Genomic DNA, 14416 nt, shown 5'->3' with positions numbered 1-14416 from the left:
TGTGTTTTGGTGGCTTCAGTCTGGCAGTGTTGAAGGGACAAAGACCTTGGAAAAGAATGATATACAATGTAAGTTTAAAAAAAAAAAAAAGAGAGAGAGAGAGATAAACAGAAATAAAGCCCCATCAGAGTGCTCCTCAGAGACATGGCTAGGTACAAGCACTGCCGGATTCCAAGCCAAAAGGAAGACCCAATAGCACTCCAGCCTAATTTCAGTGGTTATACAATGCCAAGCGGCAAGAGGAAAAATCACTCAGATAACACAAAGAGTTCAGGAAGACCATTAAGTGAAATAGATTTGACAATAAGCTCACCAGGAGTCCCTGTGAGAAAGAGCAGATAAAGAAATAAACAAATTATCCAACACTGTAAAGATGAAGATGCATGCTAAACACACTGCTGCAAAATAAATGAATACAAAAGCAGAAACACAGGAAGGTGAGCTACGTGGCAGAGTATGCAGTTAAATTATATCTCCATTTTTCAGCCTACAATTTAACTAGGAGACAAAATTCTGGGCCTAAACCTTCTCTACCATGGGACCCCAGACTAAGACTCAGAAGGACCAAGAATATGGAACCTAAGGCCGAAGAAGGAACCCACTGCTCACTGATCAGAAAGCAACTGGTAAATCAAAACACTGTCAAGCTGGATGTGGTGGATCACACATGTAATCCTAGCACTTAGGGAGGTCAAGGCAGGAGACCAGGAGTTCTAGACCAGCCTGGGCAACACAGCGAGAAAAGTAATAATGAAAGAAAAATTAGCTGGGTGTGGTGACATGTGCCTGTAATCCTAGGAGGATTACTTAAGCCCAAGAGTTCAAAGTTAAAAGGAGCCGTGAGTGTGCCACTGCACTCCAGGCTGGGTGACAGAGTGAAACCCTGTCTCAAATATATACATACATACATACATACATACATACATACATACATACATACATATATACATACTAGCAACACAGTATTTATTATCCAGCCTGAATGACAGAGTGAAACCCTGTCTCAAATAAATAAATACAACACAGTACTTATCCATTTTCAAGTATGGAATGACCAGAAATACATTCATTGTTATAGAGTCCTCAGATGAGGCACAGTTGTATCAATAGGAACATGATAAGGATGGGAGATATTTTATAGGAGAAGAACTGGATAGGACAGATGCCAGTGCCTGAAGGAGACACAGATCTCCTCTGGAGTCATCTCAGAGCAATGAACTATAGGATCAGCATAAGATAAAAGAAAATGGAAAAGAGTCAATCAGTATGTGATTCTGTTATGCAACAGGTTGAAAGACACAGAAGATGATGGAGGTGGGGGGATGCCGGGGTGGGGGGTGGAGCAGGCACAATGTCCTCACAGGCACCAGGAGCTATTTCACTAAGGTTCACTCTTGCTCCTCCTCAGGAGCTGATCCTCTGGGGTGAGCTGCCAAAGAACAGTGCCCTGGGCTCTGTGATAGGAGCAACCTCTGCAGGTACAATTACAGGAGATTTTTCACAGCCACAAACAACAACAAAAATACCTTGTTTTTATACTGTGAAATATGGGATAAAAGGTAAAAATCTCTCTTCCCTGGTGACACCCTGAGGAGCCTAATGGACCATGAATAATGCTAAAATTACATAGAATCTTTCTTCCAGAGTGCTCAAAGGGCTTTACACATAATATTTATTAATTCCCACATCAGACAAGTAAGGAAGGGGAGAAATTTCCATTGTACTCCTTTTATTTCTAAATGAGAAAACTGAGACCTATCACTATGGTCTCCCTCTACATTTGATAAAAATAGATAGAAGTGAAATTAAGACAAAGTTCTCTCAATGACTTCGCTAGTGCTTTACTCGAAAAACATCCTACTATTGGACAGATTTCACGTACTTCCTGCAATTCTTGTTTTACCTGGGTTTTAGCATTGGAGAAAATGAGAATGAAGTCACTTGTACCAGATCCATGGATGGGTTCTTTTGTTTTTTTTTTTTTTTTTTGAAACAGAGTCTCATTCTGCCACCCAGGCTGGAACGCAGTGGTGCGATCTTGGCTCACTGAAAGCTGTGCCTCCTGGGTTCAAGCGATTCTTCTGCCTCAGCCTCCCGAGTAGCTGGGACTACAGGCACCCACCACCACCCCCAGCTAATTTTTTGTATTTTTAATAGAGATGAGGTTTCACCACGTTAGCCAGGATGGTCTCGATCTCCTGACCTCATGATATGCCCGCCTCGGCCTCCCACAGTGCTGGGATTACAGGCATGAGCCACTGTGCCCAGCCATTTTTTTTTTTTTTAAAAGATGGAGTCTCACTCTGTCACCCAGGCTGGAGTGCAGTGGCACAATCTCAGCTCACTGCAACCTCTGCCTCCCAGGTTCAAGTGATTCTCCTGCCTCATCCTCCCGAGTAGCTGGGATTACAGGTGCCTGCCACCATGCCTGGCTAATTTTTGTACTTTTAGTAGAGATGGGGTTTCTCCATGTTGGCCAGGCTGGTCTTGAACTCCTGACCTAAAGTGATCTGCCCACCTTGGCCTCCCAAAGTGCTGGCATTACAGGCGTGAGCCACCGCACCCGGCGGGTTCTTATATTTAAGAAAAAAAGGTACAGAATTCTATTATTCTATTGGTTTGCAATCATTCTTGTAATACATTATTTTGGAAATTGAACACCATAGGCTGTTGCTTATGTCAACTCTGACAACTGACATTAAATGCAATTTCAAGTACGCCACACCCAGGTTAACTTACTTTCTATCCTCAACGCTCAACTCCAGCTATCTTAAAGACAGGTAATACTGAAAGAGTTCTAGCTTTGCAATTAGATCTCTGTTTAAATCTCTACTGCAATATCTTGTAAAGTTGCTCAGTTACTTATCTCTGAGCCTTGTTTCCTGCACCTGTAAAATGAGGATACTTACATTTATTGTGCAGGGTTGGCAAGGTTGAATGAGATGACACATGTAAAGCACCTAAGGATTCAGTAGGTACACAGTATATCTGTAAATGCTACTTTGCCCCCAGCCCGCAAAAGCAGCACCACGGCATACCAATCCAATGAAGGCTGAGAACTTTGAGACCACGATGGAAGCCGCATAGTGGAAAGGAAAGCAAGCCACAAGGGTCAAAGGAATATTATAAGCAACTGGGGAAACTAAAAAGAGACAGAGTCACTTGGTCTCACTTAGGGACCAAGGGCCAACTCAATCATCTTTTAGAAGGCTTCCTAGAGTGATGCTGTGTTTAGAATGACTGAAAAGATCGCTGTCAGCTCCGAGGGACTTAGTGTTAAAGACTTCACTGGGTGCTGGGCGTGGTGGCTCATGCCTGTAATTCCAGCACTTTGGGGGGCCAAGGTGGGTGGATTACCTGAGGTCAGGAATTCGAGACTAGCCTGGCCGACATGGAGAAACTCCGTCTCTACTAAAAATACAAAAATTAGCTGGGCATGGTGGCGGGCGCCTGTAATCCCAGCTACTTGGGAGACTGAGGCAGGAGAATCGCTTGAACCTGGGAGGCAGAGGTTGCAGTGAGCCGAGATCTCACCACTGCACTCCAGCCTGGGCAACACAGTAAAGACAGTCTCAAAAAAAAAAAAAAAAAAAAAAAAGACTTCACTGGGGGGATGAGGGGGTGAGAGTGGCAAGCAGCAGCACACCTGCCCCTCCTGCAACCAACCCTTTCACAATTAAAATATAAGGTAATTTTCTGGGTTCTCTTATGCTAGCAGCCTGGCCTATAAATTATTAAAAAGTAAAGAGTTTCCAGAGAACGTGCATGAATAAAATCTGAAGAACCCAACCCTCTGGGGGTGAGCAGCACACTGACAGACAAGACCAATAGTCTCAGTCAGTGCCCAAGGCGTGCTTCTTGGCCAAAGATTATTGTGATCATCACCTGAGAGCATGTCTGAAACTCATTTGCATGCCCCACCTGAGACCCACTGTGACAGAAACTGGAGGTGGAGTCCCTCACCTGTGTTTACAAGCCCTCCACGTGATGCTGATGAGCATTAAAGTTTGAGGCTCCCTAGCCCACGTAAACTAGAAAACCAAAAAGGAACCATAAGGCAAAAGCTCTATAGATCATAACTTAGTTTTAGAAAAGATATAACTTAAAACAATGGAGAGAAAGAAGAAGGAGCATACACCAAGGCATAAAATTCTTATCTCCCAACATCTCACTCTGTAAAGAAAAGAAAGGAAGCCAGGAAAGGAAAAGCTTACAAGAAAAAGCCAAAATGAGCAAGCAGCTTGAGCAGTGGTAAGGCCAACTCCACATCTGCTGCAAACATTAGAAAGAAATTATGTGGGGACAGACATTAACTGTAGCATTTACACGAAAAGCACTTTAAAATGATGCAGGTCAACTTGAACTCAGCCATTGGGTTTGCTCCACTCAGCTTCTCTACCTACCTTTCCACGGCAATCAAGAGTGAAGATGTATTTACCTCTAATGAGGAAAGAGACTGCCTTCAAGTAATCACCATCAAGCTATTGGATTTGGGGGGAAGGTGTGGCATTTTTTTTAGAAAAGAGTTTACTTAGGAAGAAAATACATCCGTCTGAGTTGCTCTTACTTCATCAGAGGCACAAAAATGGAACAAATTGAAAGGGTTTCCTCCCTTGCTAAACAACACCAAAGGGAAAAAGCGTGACTGAAAAACATATGTGAAAAAAGCAGAATAGTGAATTTGAATGAAATAGGATAGAAGAATGTGTTGTGGCATCAGAAAGGGAAAGAGCAAATATTAGTTCCCAAAAATTCAGCTTCACAAACTACTCATGGAACCACCTACATTAAACCAATTATGATTTTAAAAAAAAAGTTTAAGTAGCATACACAGTTTAAGAGACAAATAAAACGGGCATTTAGTACTAGAGTAAATGCACAGTGGTTGGCTAGAGATGCAAACTACTCTGGACTAGCACCTTGGCCCATTTGACATGAGTTAGACTTACTATGAAGACTGAGCCTGAAGGAAGGCCACAGATGGTACCAACAGACCAAAGGAATTCCGGCTGCTCTAAACAGGGGAGCCAGGGGAGCCTTTACCTTCTGCCAAGGCTCATAATGTAGCATGTTGAAGATCAATGAATCAACACGGTTTTCTTTGCATGCAAAGCTTGAACATAGGTAATGTTAAAAGAAGAAAGGAAATGAGAAAGCAGATTCAGTCCTGCTGTTCCATACAGGAAAAATTTTCCCAAGTCAAACATAAGTCATACTGTGTACTACACAATCCCCTCTCCAAGCCTGCTGAGGACCCCAGACTAAAAAGAGAAAAATGTGCAAACGCATACAAAGTTGATTTCTAAGGGATATCCCCCACCCCCATCCCAAATGCATGGATCTCAACTGGGGTGACAACTAGGGGAGATGAAAAGCTGTAGTAGTCTGTATCAGACAGGTAAAAAGTGAATGTAAACCCGTCCTACCAGTAACATCTTTGTTACTAAGGTTCTCAGGAAGTGGAGAGAAGATAAAGTCAAAGGGAGTTATATTTTCCTTGGAGATCTTATAAAAATATTTTTTTCCCCAAACTGAACATACTTTACTCCTGAAACCTAGTAGCTTTAGAAGCTAAGAAGAGAAGCTTACTGGACAACAGAACGCTTTATAAATGGTAAAATACATGAGACTTTCTTTTTTGCTTTTCTTTTGGTATTAGTTGCCTCACAAAAAGACAGAGCTACTTATGTAATTGACTTACCCAATGGTAAGTAATGCTTAAAATGATACCATTTTCTTTTTCTTTATTTTTATTTTTGAGACAGGGTCTTGCTCTGTCACCCAGACTGGGATGCAGTGATGTGCATTTGTGACTCGCTGCAACCTTAAACTCCTAGACTTTCCTTTCAGTTTACTTCTGAATATCTCTAGAACATGACTCCAACTAAGCAACCTTCTAGAAGGGGGAAAATACCCATGTGCCCTGCAATTTAGCTGAGAAGTGATTCTTTTCAGCTAAATTTTTTTCTTTTTCTTTCTTTCTTTTTTTTTTTTTTTTTTTTTTTTGATAAAAATGGGGGTCTTGCTAAGTTACCCAGGCTGGTCTTGAACTCCTGGCCTCAAGTGATCCTCCTGCTGCGGCCTCCCAAAGTACTGGGATTACAGGCATGAGCCACATCATGTGGCCGCATTTTCTCTCTTACACGCATTCTCGTTAAGTGATGTGAAGCTCTTCTCAAGTTTCATCTGTCACGTACCTCTGTGTGAACAGAGCTCCTAAATCCCTAACCCTTACCTCTCATGTGAATTTCAGTCCTGCATTTTCAAACTCTCACTAGATTTTTCTAAGTGTCCAGTTAACATCTCGAGCTAAACAAGCAAAGCAAATAGGTTCACTGGTCTCCTTTCTTTACTACAGCTTTCCCTGGATTTTGCTATATTTTTCAATGTTATTACCATAATCCCATTAACAAAGACTCAGAACCATACATCATTATTAAAAGGCTTCTCCTTATTTCCTAAACCCAGTCAGTTCTGATAGCCTGTCCATTCTGCCCTTTCAATCCCCTCAGCTGTCCCCCACACACTTTCCAGAATATTTCTAACAAGTACATGCTCAGACCTCTGCAATAACCCTTTAGCAATAATCCTGACTTTATCATTCCATACTTGCCAACTAGTGCTATACACCACCCCTCCAATCGTCGAACACATTCTCCTAGATCATGTTTATAGCTCCCCACCAATTACCAATTACAGTTCTTTCCAGGCCCTCTACAATCTAGCTCTAACCTGCCTTTCCAGCTTTATCTTCTCCTCCTTCTTCATGAAAAATGCTTGATAGACACTCTAATTAGAATATTTTATGTCTCTTGCATACTGATTTGGACTTTCCTAACCTGAAATAGTTCTCATGCTGCTCTTTTTGGAATACCCTCGCCTGTATTCTCCCTTTGAAAATGTCCCTATTTCCTGATGCCACTTCTTCCATGAAATTTCCTGATACCTTTGGATGAAAGGGATCTCATCGTCCCAAGTGCTCTATGTTCCTTAGGGCTCTAAGCACTACATGACCTTGAACCTTAAATACATGTTTTTCTCTCCTTAGGATCAAGAACTAACTTATTTCTCTTTGTATTTCCCAATAGCACTTGCCATACTGCTTTACACATAGCAGATAGTCAACAAATACATACTGAATAATAAATAAATATCTTAAAATTCATAAGGGCACCAGTGACACAATGTTACAAATAGAGTGATTTTAACTATTTCATTATTCCAGCAGATCCTCAACAAATACCCGTAAGGCAAGTAGAGGCCAATAATTCCTGTTTTATAGAAACTCAAGATGCAAAAAGGTTATTATTTATGCACAGAGCATTTTTTCGAGTATAATTTAGCCTATTAAGGTTCAGGAACTAACTCAATGTCACCCTGTTGATCTGTGGTATATTTCTGCTGAAATGATTCTTCTCCTCTTATTGGACTTTCCTTTCAGCTTACTTCTGAATATCTCTAGAACATGACTCCAACTAAGCAACCTTCTAGAAAGGGGGAAACACCCATCTGCCCTGCAATATAAATTAAAGAGTGTGCCGTGCACGGTGGCTCATGCCTGTAATCCCAGCACTTTGGGAGGCCGAGGCGGGTGGATCACGAGGTCAGGAGTTCGAGACCAGCCTAGCTAATACGGTGAAACCCCGTCTCTACTACACTACAAAAATTAGCTGGGCGTGGTGGCACGTGCCCGTAGTCCCAGCTACTCAGGAAGCTGAGGCAGGAGAATCGCTTGAACCAGGTAGTGAGCCGAGATTGCGCCACTGAACTCCAACCTAGGTGACAGAGCGAGACTCCATCTCAAAATATACAAAAATAAAATTAACTAATTAATTAAAGAGGTCGTTCCTTGCCCAACAAGTTGTCAACATATGCTGAAATCTAAAGTATACGATGTGGCAGGGCGCGGTGGCTCACACCTGTAATTCTAGCACTTTGGGAGGCTGAGGCAGGTGGACTGCTTGAGGCCAGGAGATCAAGACCAGCCTGGCCAACATAGCAAAACCCCATCTCTACTAAAATATTTTAAAAGGCTGGGTGTGGTGGCACATGCCTGTAATCCCAGCTAGTTGGGAGGCTAAGAGGCACAAGAATTGCTTAAACCTGGGAGATGGAGGTGGCAGTGAGCCGAGATTGCCACTGCACTCCAGCCTAAGCAACAAGTGAGACTCTATTTCCAAAAAAAAAAAAATATATAGAATGATAAAAATATATACTGGTATACACAACCTCTTAGTTTAAAATTTACTAGGCTTCAGGAGTAGGAGCCGGTATGAGAAGCTCCTTTAATAAGTTCTTAAAAATTAAGTATTGATTGCCACATACCTGGAAAGAAAGTCATCAGCCCATTACATTGCCCTGAGATAGGAACACATTTCTAAGAAACTGTAAAAGCAGCTTACAGCAAACTAGGGATAAATTTTCATCCCAAATTAGTTTCTACTTAATTTCAAGTCCAGGGTAGGCAAACGAGCCTGTGGGCCAAATGCTATCCTGCTGCCTACTTTTGTAAATAAAGTTTTATTGAAATAGAGCCCTGCCTATTCCTTTACATACACAGGGGCTTGGTCCTACAAAAACAAACTTCAGTAATTGCTACAGAAACCATACATCTACCTATTTACCATCTGGCCCTGCACAGAACAGATTTGCCAATCTCTCTCTTAAGCTGTGCAAAATTACGCTGCCTTCCCTAGCAGTATCACATCTGTCTTCACCTTTAGGAAATAAGCATACAAGTGCAAGCAAGGATGTTCATATTTAAGCACTACTGTTTATTAAAAAAAAAAAATCCACAAACCAAGAACTCATTAAATAAACTATGATACAATGACAAGCTAAGAATCCATTAAAAGTCATGATGAGGGCCGGGCTCAGTGGCTCACGCCTGTAATCCCAGCACTTTGGGAAGCCGAGGTGGGAGGATCACCTGAGGTCAGGAGTTCGAGATCAGCCTGACCAACATGGAGAAACCCCATCTCTACTAAAAGTACAAAAAAATTAGCTGGGCATGGTGGCGCATGCCTGTAATCCCAGCTACTTGGGAGGCTGAGGCAGGAGAATCGCTTGAACCCGGGAGACAGAGGTTGCGGTGAGCCAAGATGGCGCCACTGCACTCCAGCCTGGGCAACAAGAGCAAAACTCCATCTCAAAAAAAAAAAGCCATGATGAATATCTACATTTACGGACATGGAAAGATACTGAGGATAACAATGCGTTTTTTAAAAGTCACATACACATGTAACATCATCCCTTTATGAAACTACTACCTATTCATACATTGGTAGGTACTTGTAAATGAAGAAAGATGACTAAAAATACATTAACAGTTCCTTGATGATAGCCCTTCAGGCAGTTTTCTCTCTTTGAGGTTTTCTTCATCACATCTGCCTAATGAACACATATCCTTTTTACAGAAGTTGTATTTAAAAGTTTTAAAACTATTAAAAATTAAAATCAGTATGCAAAGTTTAGATTCTACATTTTATAAAGCACTGGGTTTTCCAGAAAGCTAAGATGGTGTTTTTAAGTTATTTTTGGTTTGGGTAGTGATTTTGTTGTTGCTGTTCTGTTTTTTTTTTTTTTTTTTTTTTGTCCTTTCCCTTTGTTTTAAAAACAGAAAGGCTATAAGGCTTACCAATAACCTGCACATCTACAAACTGTCATCCCCACTATATGTGGCAACCTAAATAATGCAACAAAAAAGTCCCTTATAGAAGCATGCATGGGTTAGGAGGAGGAAGACAGGCTAACAGAATAGTCCCTTGATGGAAATGTATTAATTCAATCAGTGCCTTGCTTCTGGGTTACCATAAAAAGGTTCATAAAGTACCCAAAAGCCACATAAGATTTTAGAATTATGCTGCTCAGTGACTGATTCTCAGTGAAGAGTAAGAAAGAAGAGATTTCTCTCCACCCTCATTTTCTTCTGCAAAAGTAAGACTTCTGCAAGAGTGACACAAGTATTTTTTAAACTAGTAATTGAAAAGGCCAAGTATGTACATGATGCAAGTATAAAGAACACTGTGGCACTGTTGATAAACAGATACCAAGTGCAAACTGCATAAGACTAGCAAACTACAATAGTAACAGACAGAAGAAGAAATTGGTCTAACTAACCCTCTCTGTGCCAGAATTCACAGGCATCATTTACTTCTAAGCCCCATTTTATAAATGAAGCAACTAAGATTCAAAGAGGTTATATAACTTTTACAAAGTCACATAGGAAAGAGATCAGTTCAAATGCAGGTAAATCTAGCTAAAAAGTCTGGACTTTTCTCACTATATTCATGAAAGAGACATTATATTTCTAATAAAGAGCTATATAAATTCCCAATGTAAATATCTGGTGAGAAAACCTGTAATTTCTGGTTTATAAAGATATTACAGAATTATCATGGCAGTTAATTTGTTTTACAAGCAATTTATTTAAAATAGTGATTTTGACATTATTTTCCCAGTTAAGTTGATCCACTTTATCTTCTCCATCCTTATGTTTACACATATATGCCTGTATGATATGTATATGTCTTTAATAGATATGCTATAATGTGATACACAGCACCCAAACTTTAACCTTCAAAATGAAGTAGAGTCTGCAGACACAGACTTCAGTTAGACATAAAACTGTGACTTAGTTTTTTCAGACTCGCTCCATAGTAAAATTACTTCATTGCTATGGATGAAACAAAATTTATACCCTGAAAAATTAACATTTACAATGAGGCCAAACATGGTTGCTCAGGCCTATAATCCCAGCGCTTTGGGAAGCCGAGGGAGGAGGACTGCTTGAGGTCTTGATAGCAAGACCGCATATCTACAAAAAATTAGCCAGGCTTGGTGTAGCACAATTATAGTCCCAGCTATTCTGGAGGCTGAGGATCACGTGAGCCCAGGAATTGGAGGCTGCAGTGAGCTATGATCACACCACTGCACTCCATCCCAGGCAACAAAGCAACACCCTGTCTGTGTTGCGCAAGCTGGACTCAAAACTCCTCGGCTCAAGCAATCCTCCTGACTCAGCCTCCCAAGCAGCTGGGACTATAGGTGCGTGCCAGCAACCTGGCTTGTAATTTTTTTTGTGGTGGTATTTACCCCACAGTCTTTCATAGGCTTTTAAAATTATACTGATTAGCAGTCAGGTGCAGTGGCTCATGCCTGTAATCCCAGCACTTTGGGAGGCTGAGGCAGATGGATCACTTGAAGTCCAGAGTTCGAAACCAGCCTGGCTAACATGGTGAAACCCCATCCCTACTAAAAATACAAAAGAAAAAAATTAACTGAGTGTGGTGGCACACACCTGTAATGGCAGTTATTTGGGAGGCTGAGACATGAGACTCTCTTGAACCTGAGATCGTGCCCCTGCACTCTAGCCAGACTCTGTCTCAAGAATAAATAAATAAATAATAAATAAAATTATACTGATTAGCTTTTCCTGTGAATTCCACATAATAACATCGCCAAGCACAAGATAAACAAAACCTTCAAGTCCCAGATGGGGAAACTGAAGAGTTTCACTAGGCTCCATTTTCTGGGGTGTGGGGGTATTAGGCTAAGGCTTTCTCATCAAGTATTCCAGGGATCCCTAGGAGAGGCTTAAAAGATGGGACTCTAGCTCTATCTCTTTTCATCTAGAACAACTCTGATTTTTATCAGTTCTACATATTGACTTCCTCGTAAAATTTAATTTGAAAGGAAATAAAACCAGTGGTTTCTACAACTAACTTTCTTTTTTCTTTTTAAATAGCTAGCTTAAATGATATATGAAGAATGCAGCAAGGGGGAAAGCAAGGGATTTGGAATCAACTTTGCTGGATTACAGATGTTAGGCCTTGATTTCTTCATCTGTAAAATGAAAATATGGGTACCTTCCATGAATGCTTTTGTAAGCATAAATAAGATATCATGACTACCATCCCTAGCACACTATGTGTGCTAAAAGGTAGCAATAAAGTTATTAGTTAACAATTTTCATTTTTTTATGCTTACTAACAAGCCAAAGTAAACACTAAGTCAAATATTTATTTTAGATCTTAAGATGCAGTATGTTCAAACTTTGGCAGGCTAAAAGAAGTTAGATGTTAAGCAAAATAGCAATACTAATTAAAGACCATCTACAGGCAGGCGTGGTGGCTCACACCTGTAATCCCAGCACTTTGGGAGGCTGAGGCGGGCAGATCGTTTTAGGCCAGGAGTTCAAGACTAGCCTGGCCAACAAGGTGAAACCCCGTCTCTACTGAAAATACAAAAATTAGCCAGGTGTGGTGGCGGGCACCTGTAATCCAAGCTACTCAGCAGGCTGAGGCAGGAGAATCACTTGAACCCGGGAGGCGGAGGCTGCAGTGAGCCAAGATCACGCCATTGCACTCCAGCCTGGGTGACAGAATGAGACTCTCCAAAAAAAAAAAAAAAAAAAAAAAAAAGACCATCTACAATAATATTAATGTACTTCACATGGGAACACAATTATTTTTTATGAAAACATAATCCTGGGCTAAAAAACAATAAAAAGAAGCACATTATTTTGCTCAACAAATAGTTCCTAAGTCCTTAACTACCCTTTAGGCATTCTGCAAGATTCTAAATGAAGATAAAGTATTGCCCAGATACATGTATGTTGACTGCTGCTGTTTTGTTTAATTCTACAGAGGTGTAAACACTCGAAGATTTAGTGTGGTCTTAGTTCCATGATTATACGTAGATTTTCACAAAACCACGGACAGACTCTGGAGTCTAACTTGTAAAATCAAGTTTCAAGATCCACTATCAAATGCTAATGACTATAAGGCAGGAAGCTTTAATTCAAGCAAATGATTAGAACGGATTATACAAAAGTAAACAGGATCCAACAGAATCGGCCAACTTTACTTCTAATCTACCTGTACCAAAACTGGTAACACAGAAACGATAGCATCACTCTGACATCCACAAAGATCAACCTAATGAAAATTTTGCAGAGTGGTAAAAATGTAGACTAATAAATAACGCCAGTTTCTTTACTTAAAAAAAAAAAAAGACATCTGCTGATGGCCTAATATCGCCTTTCCTAGAGATAAATGAAGAACCTAAAACATTTTACTTAAACTTATTCCCCTACCATCCTACACTACTATTTCCAAAAATTCAAGCTTCCCAAGGGATAAAAACTGGAGAATAAGCCACAGAGCATGTCAAAGGTGGATGACCTAAGGTTTATTAAGTATCTACTATGTACTGGAACTTCAAGTGTGTTGTCTCATTTCATTTTCCTGACAATCTGTAAGCTAAATGTCCTTTTCCCCATTTTAAAAGTGAAGAAAATAAAGGTCAGGGATAAAGTCACTTATCCAAAGTCACAAAGCTAACATGTAGCAGCATTAGAATCTGAAACAACACCCATTTTTTCACTATTCCACCAAGTTTCCAAAGCCAAACAAGTGTGCCTGGCACAATGGGAACAGGAAAACACTAAAAGAACAAGTGATGACATTTTTTAAGAAAATTTTACTTTTATGCGGAGAAGATTCCTAAATCAGCTGAAATTTTCTTATTAGAGAGATGTGATACTGGAGTAACTCCACTCTTCCCCTCCTGGATTATGAAAGGAAACTTTTAATAAATCAAATTGGAAAGGGCTGAACACAACTACAACATCCTTTTCACAGTTTAAAAAAAGTGCTTCTATCACTAGGAAAACAAATATAACTTCAGATAATCTAAATGTTAATTGATAGATTTTTCTCCTAAATTTGGCAACATTAACTACTTTTTCTAGTATTTAAATAAAATAATTAACTTTAAAATTGGCTGTTAAGTAAAAGAAATAAAAATCCAGCACAGAGCAATATTCTCCGGAAAAATAGCATTTTAAAATGTGCAACTAAAAAACAAATCACCAAAAAAACTATCATCATGTTACTAGACCAAACAGAACAAAAAGAAATAATTATTGAAGTGGGTATTCTCTAGAATGTAAGAAAAAAATATCTAATGAATTCACCTAAAATTTGAAGTGCCCAGCCCATAAATACAGCTTGATTTTCCTATGGAGCTGATCGCTTATTGATGTAAGACTTCCTATAAATAATGTCAATATATATGTTTAAAAAGAATAAGCCATCATACAAACACCATTAGTCAGATTAAACTCAGGGGTCTATCTTGACAAAATCATTGTTTTATAAAATATATAAAACATGTACTTAAAACTCTATAAATAGGGCACACGGGTCCACTCATAGTTTACTTTTCTGTGCTATATTCTTGAGTTGAATTTTTGTTACATGACTTTCTGACTGATAATGTATCAATGGAAAACTAACTTAGCAGCTCTCCAAGTTTTTTCTTACTATTTGGCAGTTATTAAAATGTGCACACACTCACACACACATAAAAGTATATATGTATTATTAAGGAAAAGAAAAATAACATCTGAACA

The 14416-nt window shown here is 39.8% G+C and overlaps 1 protein-coding gene across 19 annotated transcripts in view; it reads right to left on the bottom strand.

The window, feature by feature from the left end:
• BNC2 (basonuclin zinc finger protein 2) overlaps positions 1–14416 on the bottom strand; it is a 451443-nt gene that overhangs the window by 269372 nt on the left and 167655 nt on the right. The window lies entirely within an intron of this gene.

The sequence above is a fragment of the Gorilla gorilla genome, chromosome 13 (assembly GCF_029281585.2).
Source record: "Gorilla gorilla gorilla isolate KB3781 chromosome 13, NHGRI_mGorGor1-v2.1_pri, whole genome shotgun sequence".
Classification (NCBI taxonomy): Eukaryota; Metazoa; Chordata; class Mammalia; order Primates; family Hominidae; genus Gorilla; species Gorilla gorilla.
The sequence above is the reverse complement of the archived record's forward strand: the minus strand, read 5'-3'. Positions and strand labels throughout refer to the sequence as shown.